The sequence below is a fragment of the Lithobates pipiens genome, unplaced genomic scaffold, assembly GCF_037356315.1.
Source record: "Lithobates pipiens isolate NorthernLeopardFrog02 unplaced genomic scaffold, aLitPip1_a1.2 Scaffold_22, whole genome shotgun sequence".
In the NCBI taxonomy this organism is placed as follows: domain Eukaryota; kingdom Metazoa; phylum Chordata; class Amphibia; order Anura; family Ranidae; genus Lithobates; species Lithobates pipiens.
In genome coordinates, this window is record NW_027507784.1 from 37,620,657 (window position 1) to 37,637,008 (window position 16,352).

Here is a 16,352-nt window from a genome sequence, read left to right on the forward strand (position 1 = left end):
TGTCCTGTGCTGTGTGCGATTCCCCCTGTGTGCTGTGTAAGTGTCCTGTGTGCATGTCCTGTGCTGTGTAAGTGTGTGTCCTGTGTGCATGTCCCCCTGTGCTGTATGCATGTCCCCCTGTGCTGTGTGCAAGTCCTCCTGTGTGCATGTCCTCCTGTGCTGTGTGCATGTCCCCCTGTGTGCTGTGTAATGTAAGTGTCCTGTGTGCATGTCCTGTGCTGTGTAAGTGTGTGTCCTGTGTGCATGTCCCCCTGTGTGCATGTCCCTCCTGTGTGTGTGTCCGTCCGTGCTGTGTGAGTGTCCCCCTGTGTGCATGTCCCCCTGTGCTGTGTGCGTGTCCCCCTGTGCTGTGTGCATGTGTCCCCCTGTGTGCATGTCCCTCCTGTGTGCATATCCCCCTGTGCTGTGTGCACGTCCTCCTGTGTACATATCCCCCTGTGTGCTGTGTAATGTAAGTGTCCTGTGTGCATGTCCTGTGCTGTGTAAGTGTGTGTCCTGTGTGCATGTCCCCCTGTGTGCATGTCCCTCCTGTGTGTGTGTCCGTCCGTGCTGTGTGAGTGTCCCCCTGTGTGCATGTCCCCCTGTGCTGTGTGCGTGTCCCCCTGTGCTGTGTGCATGTGTCCCCCTGTGTGCATGTCCCTCCTGTGTGCATATCCCCCTGTGCTGTGTGCACGTCCTCCTGTGTACATATCCCCCTGTGCTGTGTAAGTGTCCTGTGTGCGTGTCCCCCTGTGTGCATGTCCCCCTGTGTGCATGTCCCCCTGTGCTGTGTAAGTGTCCTGTGTGCATGTCCTCCTGTGCTGTGTGTGTCCCCCTGTGTGTATGTCCCCCTGTGCTGTGTGCATGTCCTGTGTGCATGTCCCCCTGTGCTGTGTGCATGTCCTGTGTGCATGTCCCCCTGTGCTGTGTGCATGTGTCCCCCTGTGTGCGTGTCCCTCCTGTGTGCATGTCCCCCTGTGCTGTGTGCATGTGTCCCCCTGTGTGCATGTCCCTCCTGTGTGCATGTCCCCCTGTGCTGTGTGCACGTCCTCCTGTGTACATGTCCCCCTGTGCTGTGTAAGTGTCCTGTGTGTATGTCCTCCTGTGCTGTGTGTGTCCCCCTGTGTGCATGTCCCCCTGTGCTGTGTGCATGTCCCCCTGTGCTGTGTGCATGTCCCCCTGTGCTGTATGCATGCCCCCCTGTGCTGTGTGCATGTCCTGTGTGCATGTCCCCCTGTGCTGTGTGCATGTCCCCCTGTGCTGTGTGCATGTCCCCCTGTGCTGTGTGCATGTCCCCCTGTGTGCATGTCCCCCTGTGTGCTGTGTGCATGTCCTGTGTGCATGTCCCCCTGTGTGCTGTGTGCATGTCCCCCTGTGCTGTATGCATGCCCCCCTGTGCTGTGTGCATGTCCCCCTGTGTGCATGTCCCCCTGTGCTGTGTGCATGTCCCCCTGTGTGCATGTCCCCCTGTGTGCTGTGTGCATGTCCTGTGTGCATGTCCCCCTGTGTGCTGTGTAAGTGTCCTGTGTGCATTCTCCCTCCAGTGTCCCCCCCTGTGTGTGTGCGTTCTCCCTCTGGTGTCCCCCTGTGTGTATGTTCTCTCTCCAGTGTCTCCCTGTGCAGGTTTGGCTTGAGTGTGGAGACCAAGGGGGCCCCATGATCTTCTGTTGCCCGGGGGCCCCATGAGTTGTCAGTCCGCCCCTGCCTCTTCAAACCTGGACTGGAGGGGTTAATACATAGCCCCCAACTGTCCCTGATTTCGAGGGACTGTCCCTGATTTGGAGCAATGTCCCTCTGTCCCTCATTCCTCCTCATTTGTCCCTCATTTTGGTCTGATCCATATAGTTGTATATAAAACGCACTTTTTATCATTCAAAAAGTGATTCCCAGCGCTAAACCTTTCATCTGATTTCTAAATTGTAAATTTTAAAAGCCAATATAAAGGAATAGTAGTGGTAAAAAAAAAAAAGTCCTTGTGGATTTAATTAACGTTTTTTTTGTTAATTCTCCTTTAAGAGGGTGTGGCAGGGGGCGTGTCCTATGCCTACATACATTTGCTGGTAGGTGTCCCTCATTCCCATCTCAAAATGTTGGGAGGTATGGTTAACTTAATGCTGGACAAGAGAGAATAGAGGGGTCTTTAGGGTACGTCGCCCCTCTTATATGGTTTACCTCCATATTATACAGCTTTTGGTAACTTCATAAGTCTGCAAGACATGTACGGAGCTGTATAGAAAAGGAAGCGCAGGACATACATGACAGGGTGCAAGGGAATTACTGGGCTAAAGTAAAAGCAGCGTGGGGGTGGTTTAAGATGCAGGCGTACTTACCCTATTGGTGGAAGGTCACAAGGGGGGAGGAGTGTGGGTCTTTCGTCCATGTGCCAGGGTGGGACAAGCCAGCAGTTGGAGGTCAGCAAGCGAGGAGAGACGTTGTCCTGCAATCAGATAGAGAGAGGTTAGGTAGGATGAGCGGGTTGCAGGATCTTTGGGCGCAGCTTAGGGAAGCAGCAGAGGCGCATGGCACGGAGTGGCTTCAGGGCCAGATTGCTGCCACGCTGCAGGGGGTAGGACAGGGTCCTTCCACGGCCGGGCCTGTCCAGCTGCGTGCTCGGAGGTCTAGACCCCCGGAGCGCCTGAGCCCAGATAATACCCCCCGGACTCGACGCCGTTATGGGAGCCCCAGCCGGGACCCTTCAGCCACCCCCGCCGAGCGGACACTCCGGCCAGCCAGCGGGGGGCCTGGAAGGAATCCCCGTCCACGGCAAAGTCCCAGGGGGGGGGAAGTTCGGGGGGCCGGCGGGCCCCCACCCCCTCCTTCCACCTCAGTGGCTCGGATCCGTTCGGCTGCTGCCTCCGGCGAGGTTCCGGTCGGGGGGGCGGTCCGCCGTGGGAGACACAGCAGAGCGAGCACCAGTGCGGGAGTTGAGGCAGCTGGGGGCTTACCTCGTGGAGTCGCCATCTTGGATGCGGGCAGTGAGCAGGATCGCGCCATTGCCGCTCGTCGGTCGGGAGGCCCCGCCTCCAGGCTCAGTGTGGGTCCTGGGAGGGCTGGCCAGAGGAATGCCTGCGCGCTGGACGTGCTTCCGGCGCGGCTTGATGACGTCACCGGCTCGGCGCCGAATTTGAATCCGGAAAGGCACACTGTGAGGAATCCCAGCTTTTCTCCTTTGCCCAGCGCTGCAGTGCCCAGGGATGGAGGAGGACCTGACGGACATCAGCGATATCCGATGGCGGTGGACCGGGCTGGCAGCAGCGGTGAGGAGGGAGAGTTGCATGAAGATCCCCAGGAGGCTGCAGGAGTATCCGGTGGGGCGGCTGGAGGTTCTCATCGCCTGGGACAGCCTGGTGAGTGTTCACATTTTGCTTTGTCTGGCGGGGTGGGGGAGGGTTGTCGGGGGGGGAGTGGGGGCGGGGGGCCTCTGGGGGGGAGCGTGGCAGTGACAGGGGGGAGGGGGGTGGGGGAGAGTAGTGCTCTGTCCGGGCAGGGGGTGGGGGAGGGGTCGCAGGGGTTATTGGAGTCCCTCAGGGAGCTGCTACGGCGATTGGACGGGGGGGAGGTGAGACCCCCGACTCCGGTGACGCCGTGGGTTTGTCCGCCGGCGGTGATGTGGGGGCAGTCGGGTGGGGGGGGACGGCTCAGAAGACATCGGTGACGACGGAGACGCAGACGGACAAGGACGCCGGGGGTACTAAGCCTGGATCGGAGACGGGGGACAAGGATGTGGACAAGGTGCGTTTGTCGGATGCAGCGCGCTGTGAGGTATATGTATGTTTTGAGGGTCCATTGGGGGCACACTTGAAGAAGGAGGTGCGGGAAAAGGTTTGGAAGGATGAGTTTGTGGAAATTTTTTCCCTGCTCCCCTTGGAGAAATTTAATTTAGATCGGGTGAAGCCGGATGAGAGTAAAAAGGATGAGGAGGAGAAGAGGAGGTATAGGTTAATCCTGCGCACATTTGCAAACTGGCTGCAGGCATTTGCGATTTTTGCAAGTGTGATCGGGGAGAAGGCCCCGGAAAATTGCTCCGCACTGTTCTGCTACTTGGAGGCGATCAGTGAGGCTCATAGGGTTTATGGGGGCTTGGCATGGCTTCGGTATGACGAGCAGTTTCGTCAGCGGAAGGCTGTTCGCCCCTCCATCAGATGGGATCACAAAGACATTAGTCTTTGGATGAAGTTGATGACATCGTCGAGGGGGTCGGGGCAGTTTTTTCCAGGGGGGGCCGGCGGCGCTTCCTCCGCAGGATCGCCGGCCCCTAAAAAGAAAGGGGTCTGCTGGCAGTTCAATGAAGGAACTTGCCGTTTCGGCTCGGCGTGCAGATACAAGCACGAGTGCGCAGGCTGCAGCGGGAGCCACCCCTTCCTGCGTTGCTTTAAGCAGGGCAAGGGTCGGCCAGGGGACAACGCTGGAAAAAGGGATGACGCCGGTGAGTCTGGTAAGGATGCTTCCTTTTCTAAGTAGGTATCCGGACAGGGCGGCGGCGCTGTTTTTGGAGGTTGGTTTTAGGGAGGGGTTTAGGATTCCGAGCATGGTGCGGGAAGTGCCACCGCTCTCGGAGAACTTGAGGTCGGCCCGTCTCCATCAGGAGGTGGTGTCGGCTAAATTGGCCAAGGAGGTGGCGTTGGGGCGGATGGCGGGCCCGTTCGTGGATCCCCCGCTGCCGGGTTTAGTTGTTTCCCCGTTGGGAGTTGTTCCAAAAAAGGAACCGGGTCAGTACAGGATGATTCATCATCTGTCCTACCCTAAGGGCGGCTCGGTTAATGATGGTATTGACCCGCAGGCTTGTGCGGTTACCTATACATCATTTGATGCGGCGGTAGCGTGGGTTCGAAGATATGGTAAGGGATCTCTGATGGCGAAAACCGATGTGGAATTGGCCTTTCGTTTGTTGCCTGTACACCCCGAGAGCATGTGTTTGTTGGGTTGTTGCTGGCTGGGGGAGTACTTCGTGGATAGGTGTCTCCCGATGGGGTGTTCCATTTCTTGTGCGTATTTTGAACAGTTCAGCTCATTTTTTGAATGGGCAGTTAGGGAGGTTGCGGGGGTGAGTTCTGTTATCCACTATTTGGATGATTTTTTATGCATAGGCCCCCCCGGATTCTCGTTGTTGCGGCATTTTGCTCGGGACGGTTCAACATTTAGCGCACAGATTTGGGATCCCCCTGGCGGCGGATAAGACCGAAGGCCCCACATCGGCCTTGGTTTTCCTGGGCATCACGATTGATTCGATGGCCATGGAGTGTAGGTTGCCGGAGGACAAATTGGTGGCATTGCGGCAGGAGGTGTGTGCGGCCAGCGGCAAGCGTAAGCTTCGCTTGAAGGAAGTGCAGTCCTTGCTTGGCAAATTGAATTTTGCTTGCAGGATTATCCCTATGGGGCGTATTTTCTGTAGACGATTGGCGGCGGCGACTGCGGGGGTACGCATGCCGAATCATTTTGTGCGGTTGACGAGGGAGTTACAGGAGGACATGAAGATTTGGGATTCCTTTCTGGCGGAATTCAATGGGCGGGCCATTTGGCAGGTTGGACCGGTCGGCAATGCTGATCTGGTCCTGTTCACGGACGCGGCCGGTTCGGGTGGCTATGGAGCGTATTGCCAGGATAGATGGAGCGCGGGTCCGTGGCCGGAGAGTTGGAGGGAAGCGGGTTTTCTCAAAAATTTAGTCTTGCTGGAGTTGTTCCCCATTGTTTTAGCTGTGGAGTTGTGGGGGGAGGTCTTTGAGAACAGGAAGGTGCGATTCAATTGCGACAACATGGGGGTGGTGATGGCCATTAACAACATCTCGGCCTCTTCCCCCCCGGTGATCAGGTTGTTGCGCCACTTGGTGCTTAGCTGTTTGCGAATAAATGCGTTTATATATGCTGTGCATATCCCTGGGGTCGACAATGGCTTAGCGGATGCTTTGTCTCGTTTCCAGTGGGACACGTTTCGCAATTTGGCACCGGAGGCGCGTCAGGAAGGGGAACTGTGCCCGCAGGAGCTGTGGACGGTTGCATTGGAGTCGCCGCAGGATTGATCAGACAGTCTCTCAGCGCAGGAACGTGGAAGGCTTATCAGAAAGTTTGGCAAGAATGGTTGGACTTGGTGAATGAGGTAGGAGGTATGGGGGGCCCGGATAGGCTGGAGATGCTGATGTTGATTTTTATATGTGCTAATCATGCGAAGGGAGTGTCCGGGGCAGCCATCGGACGGAAGATGGCTGCGTTGGCCTTCTGGTTTCAGATGGAAGGTAGGGTGGATGTCACAAAGACATTTTTGGTTCGCAGGGCTCTGCGGGGGTACAGAAGGGGTTCTCAAACACGCGATTCCAGGCGCCCTGTTTCTTTTGCGGTGCTGGGGTCAGTTCTGTCAGTGTTGGGGGAGGTGTGTTCCACGGGTTACGAGGTAGTACTGTTTACGGCGGCGTTTGTGCTGGCGTTCTTTGGGGCTTTTCGGATTGGGGAGCTGGTCTCGCCGTCCAGGAGGATGGCTGGTGGACTGCGGTGGAGTGATGTCCAATGCTCGGGAGACAAGGTGAGGATCTGGATTAGGAAGTCGAAGATGGATCAGGAAGGAAGGGGGGCCTGGGTGGAGTTGTTTCCGGGGGTGGAGAAACAGCTTTGTCCGGTACTGGCTCTACAGCGGTTTTTGGCACTCCGCCCGCCGGGGGAAGGGGCGCTGCTGGTGCATCGGGATGGATCCTGCCTGTCCAGGTTCCAATTTTCTGCGGTTTTTCGGAGGTGTCTGGCGGCAGCTGGTCTTCCTTCGGGTGAGTATGCTTCCCACTCTTTTCGGATAGGGGCGGCTACTGAGGCAGCTAGATGGGGACTTCCGTCGGAAGTCATTCAGAGGATTGGTCGGTGGGAATCGGCTAGGTACCGGTTATATGTTAGGCCACACCTGTTGTGCTGAATTGTTTTGTTGATTTTGTATGTTACTGCTGTTGATGGGTTTGCATGGTTTTTCCTTTCTTTTCAGATCCCCCACGATGTCTCGTTTGGATAATGGGACATTCTTTTGTTTTTTGGGGGGCCAGGAGGGCGGATGTCAGGCCTGAAGGTAGACAACTCAGGGTGGCCAGGGAGGAAGGCACGGTCAGGTGGATTGGGATCCCGGGTATGATGTGGCATAAGGTGGTCCCCGAGGTACATCGTTTTGCTGCCTTGGATCGGTCCCCGGATATTTTGGTGCTCCATGTTGGGGGCAATGATCTGGGGATCCGACCGATGCGACAAGTGATCAAAGATATACAGTGGGATTTATTGAGGCTCCGTACCGCTTTCCCGGACATGACGGTGGTGTGGTCGGACATAGTGGCCCGCATGTCGTGGAGAGGGGCTCGATCCTGGGAAAAACTGAACAAAACCAGGATTAAGGTCAACAAGGAGGTGGGAAGGTTTGTGGCCCGGAATGGTGGGGTGGTCATTCGTCATTGGGAGCTAGAAGTGGACACCTGGAGGTATTTGAGGGGCGATGGGGTTCATTTGAACCCTGTGGGCATTGACCTGTGGGCCTTAGGGCTGGAAGATGGTGTGCACCGGGCTTTGCTGGCGTGGCGGCGGTCACAAGTGTAAGGTTTCACACTTGTTCCGCGGTGGCGTTGGGTCCTTGGCGACTTCTATATATATATATATGAATATATATATGTAGAAATGCATGGGTCAATTGAAAAAGGTTGGGACCCATGCCAGAGATGGAGTCATTGTGTTTGGGCTGGTGTCAGTCCAGATTAATGGCTAACATATTTGGGGGTCTGTGGTCAGTTAGTGAGTCCTCGAGGCAAGTTTGGCGGCTGGGGACAGATGCTGACGAAGTGGGGATCACAGGCTCAAAATAATAAGGGGTCGTCAGGGACCAGCCAAAAAAGCACTTAGGGTTTTTGGGTAACTGGAAGTTGTTACAAGTTTTGTATTATTAAAATATTTAAAATAAAGTTTAAATTTTATTGTTATTTAAATAAAGGCCGTTGAGGCCATTTTCATCCAAGCAGGTGTCCGGGTATTTATTTTAAGAGTAACGGTTAAGGTTTACATGTATTGTTGGGGAAGTAAGTTATCTGGCTACCCTAGTCATGAATAATCTCCTGAGAGGTCACAATAGACAGCAACAGTATCGTTTTACAAAAAAAGCTCAATTTTCTTGACCTTCAGTCCGGGGACTGGGCTGACATGACGCCATCCATCAAGACAGAGCATTTCCGCAGTCTCCTCTCCCCTAGTGATCAGACTGTACATGGTAACTTTGTAGCAAGTTACAAGGTGAGAAGACATAGCAGTGGCTGGTCTGTCCCAAGACATTTGTGAACACAGCCCAGAACTGCACAGGCACCAGGATTTACATGATTGTGTCATCTCTAAGCTGGCATCTCAGCCTAAGAAGTAAATGGCGACCCTGAAGGAATGCCTGAATAAACGTGGCGTCATCCTTCTGGAGAGAAAAGCAGATGAAAGGTTGTCAGGAGGTGTTCTGTGATCTCCGTGAGAGCTAATAAATGCCTGAAAATATTACACTGACATCACTTACCATTCATAGACTTAACATATAGTATCTCACAAAAGTAAGTACACCCCTCACATTTCTGTAAATCTCTTCTTCTATCTTTTTATGTGACAACACTGAAGAAATGACACTTGTCTACAATGTAAATCCATTTTTTAATAAAAACTTTTGTGAGATACTGTATATATCTGATGACAGGTCCACTTTGAGTTTACATTTAATTTACAAATCCTATTTAATATTTATAAATATAAACCTAATAATAGTTACATCTCTGGCAGGCGCTGGCTCAGATCTTCCCTCTGAAGAGCTTTGGCCTCTGGCAGGATCTTCATACCCAAGACTAATTGAATGCCAGACTAATTGAACGCCTGTGTCCCCCCCCCCACCACTGTGTGCAATGGTCGCATCCACCAAGCTGTACCTCACTGATGTGTCCTGTAGTGACCTAAAGCAACCTGCAGGAGGAACCAAAGAGCACAGTGGGGGACATCACATTCAGCACATGTGTCGGGTGTGAACAACAGAGTGATGGTACAAGTATGTGGTCATTAGGGGGGGGGAGTCAGCTGTCGGGTGATCCCGCCGCTGTTGCGGGTAAGGGAACCCAGCAGTGTAGCCTTACGGCTTCAGGTCGGGAACCCTACTGAGCATGCGCGGGGCTCCACTCCTCTCTTCTACTGACCCAGTGGCGGGGGAGGAGGAGGGAGCCGAGGGGTCAGCCGAGCGGTGATGCAAATATCCACGGCTTTAAATGGCTTACTCTGATTTCACTGCACACTGTGAGCTTCTCACTCACCGCTTCTATAATGTGAGGTTCAATTCACTAAGCCAGGGATCTCCAAACTTTCTAATGAGAGGGCCAGTGTACTGTCCTTCAGACTTAAGGGGGGCCGGACTGTGGTTTTTGGGAGTAGAAAAGGTCTAGACATCAGAGGGAATAAACAATGCCCCATCTGTGGTGTGAGTGGGAGAAATAGTGCCCCATCATTGGTGTCAGTGGGAGGAATAGTGCCCCATCATTGGTGTCAGTGGGAGGAATAGTGCCCCATCATCTGTGTCAGTGGGGGGGGGAAATAGTGCCCTATCATTGGTGTCAGTGGGAGGAATTGTGACTCATCATTGGTGTCAGTGGGAGGAATAGTGCCCCATCATTAGTGGGAGGAATAGTGCCCCATCATTAGTGGGAGGAATAGTGCCCCATCATTGGTGTCAGTGAGAGGAATTGTGCCCCATCATTGGTATCAGTGGGAGGAATAATACCCCATCATTGGTATCAGTGGGAGAAATAGTGCCCCATCATTAGTGGGAGGAATAGTGACCCATCATTGGTGTCAGTGGGAGGAATTGTGACTCATAATTGGTGTCAGTGGGAGGAATAGTGCCCCATCATTGGGGGGGGGGGGGGGGATAGTGCCCCATCATTGGTGTCAGTGGGAGGAATAATTCCCCATCATTGGTATCAATGGGGGGATAGTGCCCCATCATTGGTGTCAGTAGAGGAAAAGTGCCCCATCATTGGTGTCAGGGGGGAGGAATAGTGCCCCATCATTGGTGTCAGTGGGGGGGAATAGTGCCCCAAGGGCCAGATAAAGGATAAGAAAGGGCTGCATACAACCCACAGGCCTCAGTATGGAGACCACTGATCTGGCTGGTAGTGGTTACATTGTTACAATCGGAGAAGTTTATTCTGATGTGACTCTATCCTGCTTTAGGTGAGCGCTGACTGAATTTATTGGTTATTATCTGTTTGGATCTTGTGGATTTATCTAGTTCAGTTTTGCTCCTGCATATCAATTACTGGTGTGAAACTTTTCATTCTGCGCTGCAGGATTTCACATATTTATAATGTTCTTGTAAGATATTGCTTACAGAAATGACCCCCCACCCCCCGAGCCTCCACACCCCCCGAGCCTCCACACCCCCCGAGCCTCCGTCCCCCCCCCCCCGAGCCTCCACCCATCATCTGAAGTATTATCAATGTGTTGGTGTTCCATCTGCTCCATTCACACGGGTTGCAGATTACAAGTTATAGGGCGATGGACTGTGTCCAGTAAACAGTGATATAGCTCATATACAGCCACTCCTAGGTCAGTATGAGCCGAGCGCACAGTTCTGCATCCATATAGAGCATTTACTTTTATAACATAGGGCTCAATTCATTAAAGTGTTACTAAACCCAGGAGCCTGCATTCACTATCTGGCCTCCCACAGTGAATGGAACACGGAAATGCAATCGTTTTAGTAAATATAAACTGCTAAACAACCTTTGTCGTGTGACCTCTGTCTGGTTAAAGCTTGTAGGAGAAGTTTTCATTCTCCTCTGACTGTCCTATGAGGCTGCAGGACCCCTGACCCCAGGCATGTACTGGCCATAGGGACTATAGGGAGTTTCCCGGTGGGCCGATGGCTCAGTGGGCCAGTTTCAGTGACAGCCAGTGGTATTGCTGGGGGGGGGACTTTTGGGGCTATAGCCCCGAATCTGGGGCCCATAGCCTCGAGTCAGTCCAGGAGTCCCCAACCACAGGTTCCCGGCCCACTACCTGCCCTCATTCTGGTGACCCTGATGTAAGGAGGGGCTCTCTGTGGACCCAGATGTAAGCCGGAGGCTCTCTGGGGAACCTGATGTAAGAGAGAGGCTCTCTGTGGACTTGGATGTAAGGGGGGGCTCTGTGGGGACCCGGATGTAAGGGGTTGGCTCTCTAGGGACCCTGATGTAAGCTGGAAGCTCTCTGGGGAACCTGATGTAAGAGAGAGGCTCTCTGTGGACTTGGATGTAAGGGGGGGGCTCTGTGGGGACCCGGATGTAAGGGGTTGGCTCTCTAGGGACCCTGATGTAAGGCGGATGATCTCTGGGGACTCTGATGTAAGAGGGGCTCTCTGGGGACCCTGATGTAAGGGAAAGGCTATATGGGGACCCTGATGTAAGGGGAGGCTCTCTGGGGACCCTGATGTAAGTGGGGGGCTCTCTGGGGACCCAGATGTAAGGAGGTGCTCTCTGGGGACCCTGATGTAAAGGGGGCTCTCTAGGGGCTTTTTTGCACAATTGCGTACAGTTTATATACTGTTTTTTGCGTGTTTGCAAAATTAAAGTGGGCCGGTCTGGATGAAGTCCAGCGCCAAATTTTTGTCCCTGTCCAGCCCTGCCTGACCCTCTGTCTGGACAGTGCTGATTGGCCCTGTGCTGATCACATGCACCCGCCAAAGAAAAACTCTGTAGCAATACACACCAAACTGAGCATGTGCAGGTTGCCCCCCAAGACTCTGTTCTCTCAGCAGATAGATTGGGGGCAGTGGAAGAAGGGGAGGATCAGAGAAGACACAATCAAATATTCTTTTTACACAATGCAGAGGATTAACCCCTTGGGTTCCACAGTCAGTATAACAAGCATGCTTTACTGCAGATACAGACAGATTTTACTGTTGTGGGTTTAGTCACACTTTAAGCTAATGTACCACGATAGAGATACCCTTTTTGTAAATAAAAAAAAGTGACAGTTATTTTCAGTCCAATGAGATGTGGACATTACAGTCTCATGGCTAAAATAAAGATTATATTTTTGTTCACTTTTTGAGATTGCTGCCCATTGTATTGCCTACCTCAGTATTACTACAGGTAGAACCCAGGCTTTTTTTTTCAGACAATAGGTGCAGGTAATCCCAAATTCTGAGTCATCCCTTGTCTCCGCCCCCTATCCACCTCGGAGCAGTGTCTTAGTTCCACCCCCTTCTCACCTCGGAGCACTGTCTTAGTTCCACCCCCTTCTCACCTCGGAGCAGTGTCTTAGTTCCACCCCCTACCCACCTCCGAGCAGTGTCTTAGTTACACCCCCTACCCACCTCCGAGCAGTGTCTTAGTTACACCCCCTACCCACCTCCGAGCAGTGTCTTAGTTCCACCTCCTACCCACCTCCGAGCAGTGTCTTAGTTCCACCCCCTACCCACCTCCGAGCAGTGTCTTAGTTCCACCCCTTACCCACCTCCGAGCAGTGTCTTAGTTCCACCCCCTACCCACCTCCGAGCAGTGTCTTAGTTCCACCCCCTTCTCACCTCGGAGCAGTGTCTTAGTTCCACCCCTTACTCACCTCCCAGTGCCCCCCCCCCCCCCCTTTTAGAGAATACACAACCAAATATCGTTTTGTGGTGCCAAGTCATTTGTATGGAATGTGTTAATGAAAACAAGAAAAGCAGTAAAATAGATCCCCTGCAACCAGCAAAAATAGACCCCTAGCAACAATAGATCTAGTCAGCAACAATAGATCCCTTCAGCAACAATAGACCCTCAGCAACAATAAAGCCAACCAGAAACAATACATCCTCCAGCAATAATAAATCCATCCCAGCAACAGTAGACCACCAGCAGCAATAATAGATTTCCTAACAACTGCAATGCACGTCCTCAGCAACAATAGACCCCTCCAGCACACAATAGATGACCCAACAATATAGCTCCCCAGAAAGAATAGATCAATGTCAGCAACTATAGACCCCCCACCAGCAACAATAGATCCCCTAGCATCCAGCATGAATAAATCCGCCAGCAATAGTAGTAGACCCCTCCCTCAACTGTAGATCCCTCCCAGCAACCACTGGTCCCCAAGCAACCAAATAGCCCCCCAGCAACCATAGACTTCCCCAGCAACAACAGACCCCCAACAACAATATATCCCCCAGCAACCAGCATCAATAGACCTTCCAACACCCCTTGCTATTAAATACATTCAGTGCTGAAGGTGCCGGAACTGTGTTCCTCGACGTTCCTGCTGATAAAAAGCCACCAGTAGAACAATAACTGTACAGACTATGGACTAATGTGAATGGAGCTGTGTGTGACAAAAGAAAAAATGGTGATGTCCCACATTAGACCTGTTCATTAAGCTGAAACTGTATTTAAGGTGCACATAAAGCCCAGCTCCAAAGTAGGCAACGTTCTGGTAAAATAAAAATAAAATGCAGCAAAGGATGCAAAGGTCACGGACTCTCCAGTGCTGTCCCTTGCAGTAACACCTTTTCACCACAAGGTGACCTCAGTCTTCTGGGGTAAATACTGACCCTCTAGTGCTGTCCCTCGCAGTAATACCTTTTCACCAAAAGGTGTCCTCAGTCTTATGGGTTAAATACTGACCCTCCAGTGCTGTCCCTTGCAGTAATACCTTTTAACCACAAGGTGTCCTCAGTCTTATGGGGTAAATACTGACCCTCCAGTGCTGTCCTGCACAGTAACACCTTTTCACCACAAGGTGTCCTCAGTCTTCTGGGGTAAATACTAACCCCCCCCCCCCCCCAGTGCTGTCCCTCGCAGTAATACCTTTTAACCACAAGTTGTCTTCAGTCTTATGGGGTAAATACTGACTCTCCAGTGCTGTCCCCTGCAGTAGCCATAAAACGTGGAAGACATAGGCTGCTGTAAAGCTGTGTAAAATGGAGCCCTAAAGCCCAAATCCAAAAAATAGACAAACTGTACCCTTGCAATAAAACAACAACTCCACTGAATTGCGGGGGTTTAAATGCTCGTAAGGTCTGGGGGGCTGAAGAGGATGAAATACTAACCTTACCCCTGCTCCAGTCAGCTCTGGTCCTCTCCCCTTCTTTTTCTAGTGGTTTTAGCTGGGGGAGATCCCTCTGCACCATCACATACAATGAAGGGCTGTTGGCCCAGTGTTGTATGTGAAGGAAGCAGGAGGGTGACCACAGCCAAGAGAGCCTTCAAGAGGAGGCTTCGCAGGACCAGTCGCACCACTGGAGGGACCCTGCTGGTGCAAGGAATGATGTAACTATTACATCTTATTCATATACAGTACCCCTAGACCGAATGACCAGTTAACCCTTTTAGTGTAATAAGGGGGGGCCTTAGTGCAAAGGTAGATTTTGTCTAACGCATGGAGTTGGGTGTTACATGGACATCACTAAAAAGTTGAATCAATCCCTTTATAATCTGGAGACCCTGATGGTGAGATTTCCTCCGCCTCTGTTTGTGTCTCTGCCCCTCCCACTGGACCACAACAAAGGTGTGGTTCTATATATCTGGACTCCGCAATTATGTGACTTTTACATTTTAATGGAGAATCCATTGGGGAGATGGGGACATCATCATTTGACATTGTTAAGGCCAAAGTGGATGGGTAGGACTGGGAATCCTGATGGGGAGATTTCACCCTATAGGAATCCAGAATGACATGCCACAAATCATTCAAAACTAAAATATGAATTTTTGGTGGAGTGGGTCAATAAAAAATATGTTTCATCCAAACAATAGCAGGTCAAGTATGAGATAACTCTTTCTCCAGGTTTATTATAGAGTGAACTTTTCAGCCGTTTTAAAATGTTAAAAGTAAAAGTCTTGCCCAATGGTGGACACCACAAGATGCCAACTGTTCACTAGAAAACCCTACCTGGTGTTTCTATCTGAAACTAGTTTCACTTTACTAATGCTGGCCATACACTGTCGAATTTCGAACAAATTTTCTTTTCAAAATCAGAAAGTTCGTTTTTTTTTGTGATCCGATGGTGCCACCATTGATTTTCGAAATTCGGCCGACCAAGCCTTCAATTTCACCTCATGTTGCTGCAGAAAATAATTTTTGTGGCCGGGAATCTTATTTTCTCTCCGTAAATCTTCTTTTCTTATTACATTTCTCGCACGATTCTCCCATCATTGATTAGAAAATCGTTTGTTTTTCAAAAATTTTCCAACATGTCTGATTCTTCAAATTTGATTTCCGCACTGTTGCTGCAGCCTCACTAATGGTGTGAAATTCGTACGAAAATTCTTAGATAAGATTTTCAAAAGAAAATTCTTTTGAAATTCAAACCGTGTATGGCCGGCATAAGTCATCTGGGTTAAATTTTCCAACTGCCAACCACCTGTCAAATTCGAGTTCTCTTGAGATAGCATCGTTGTTTAAGAGAAGCAGCCCAAGTGTCAAAAAATGGGGCCCCTAATAACACAAAGACTAGATTCAGAAAGGTGCACAAGAGAATTTTTTTTTCTTGTCTAATAAAGGTAAAAGCTGGAAGTTGTGCCGTCTTTAATACTGAGGTACGATGCAGTAATTTAGTTTTATGTGGCGAAGAAATTTATAAAACATGATAGGAATTATAAAATCATTTTATAGACATTTTTAGCCACAAGTATTTTTCCCGCTATGCACCCGCTGACCTCAATCAGCCATAATCTTTATTTTCCTTCAGCAAACAAGGAACTCCTGTTGAATGTTCCTATCTGATAGCTCCGGTTTAGCATCCTTTTTCTTTTTAACTCTTGTATGACCACCACTATGCTCTGAAACGCACAATGGACACAAATTGCAACACACATGATGCATTGCATCCTGGGAGACCCAACAGACATGGCTCAGGCTTCACTATCTTCATCGCATGTCAAGAGGCCAGTCTATACTTTAAGGATCAGATATCATAAGCTGAAAACTGATACCATGCTGCAGTGCTGATCTGTCAGAACCTACTGTACCTATACTACAACAATTGGGACTGTACCTACACTGCTGTACTTTGTGGTATTACGCAGTAACGGTATGGAAGGTGTCATACAAGCAGACTAGGGAACTATAGACCAATCACTGACAACTCTACACTTCAACCTAAGCACTGGAGGGAGGTTTAAAAATATATTAAATATCCTTATTCTAAAGTGCAACTTAACCATCATTCTAACTTGTACTCCTTAACACAAACCCCTAGCCATCAATCTAATCCTTATCCTTCAACTCAACCACTAACCCTCAAACTAATTCATAAATTTCAACCTAACCCCCAACCTTCCACCTAACCCCTGGTAGGTTAACCACTTAAGGACCGCCGTATTGCCATTGCACGTCATCACAATGGCACAGGCAGGCACAAGCACGTACATGTACGTGCCTGCCTTCCAGCG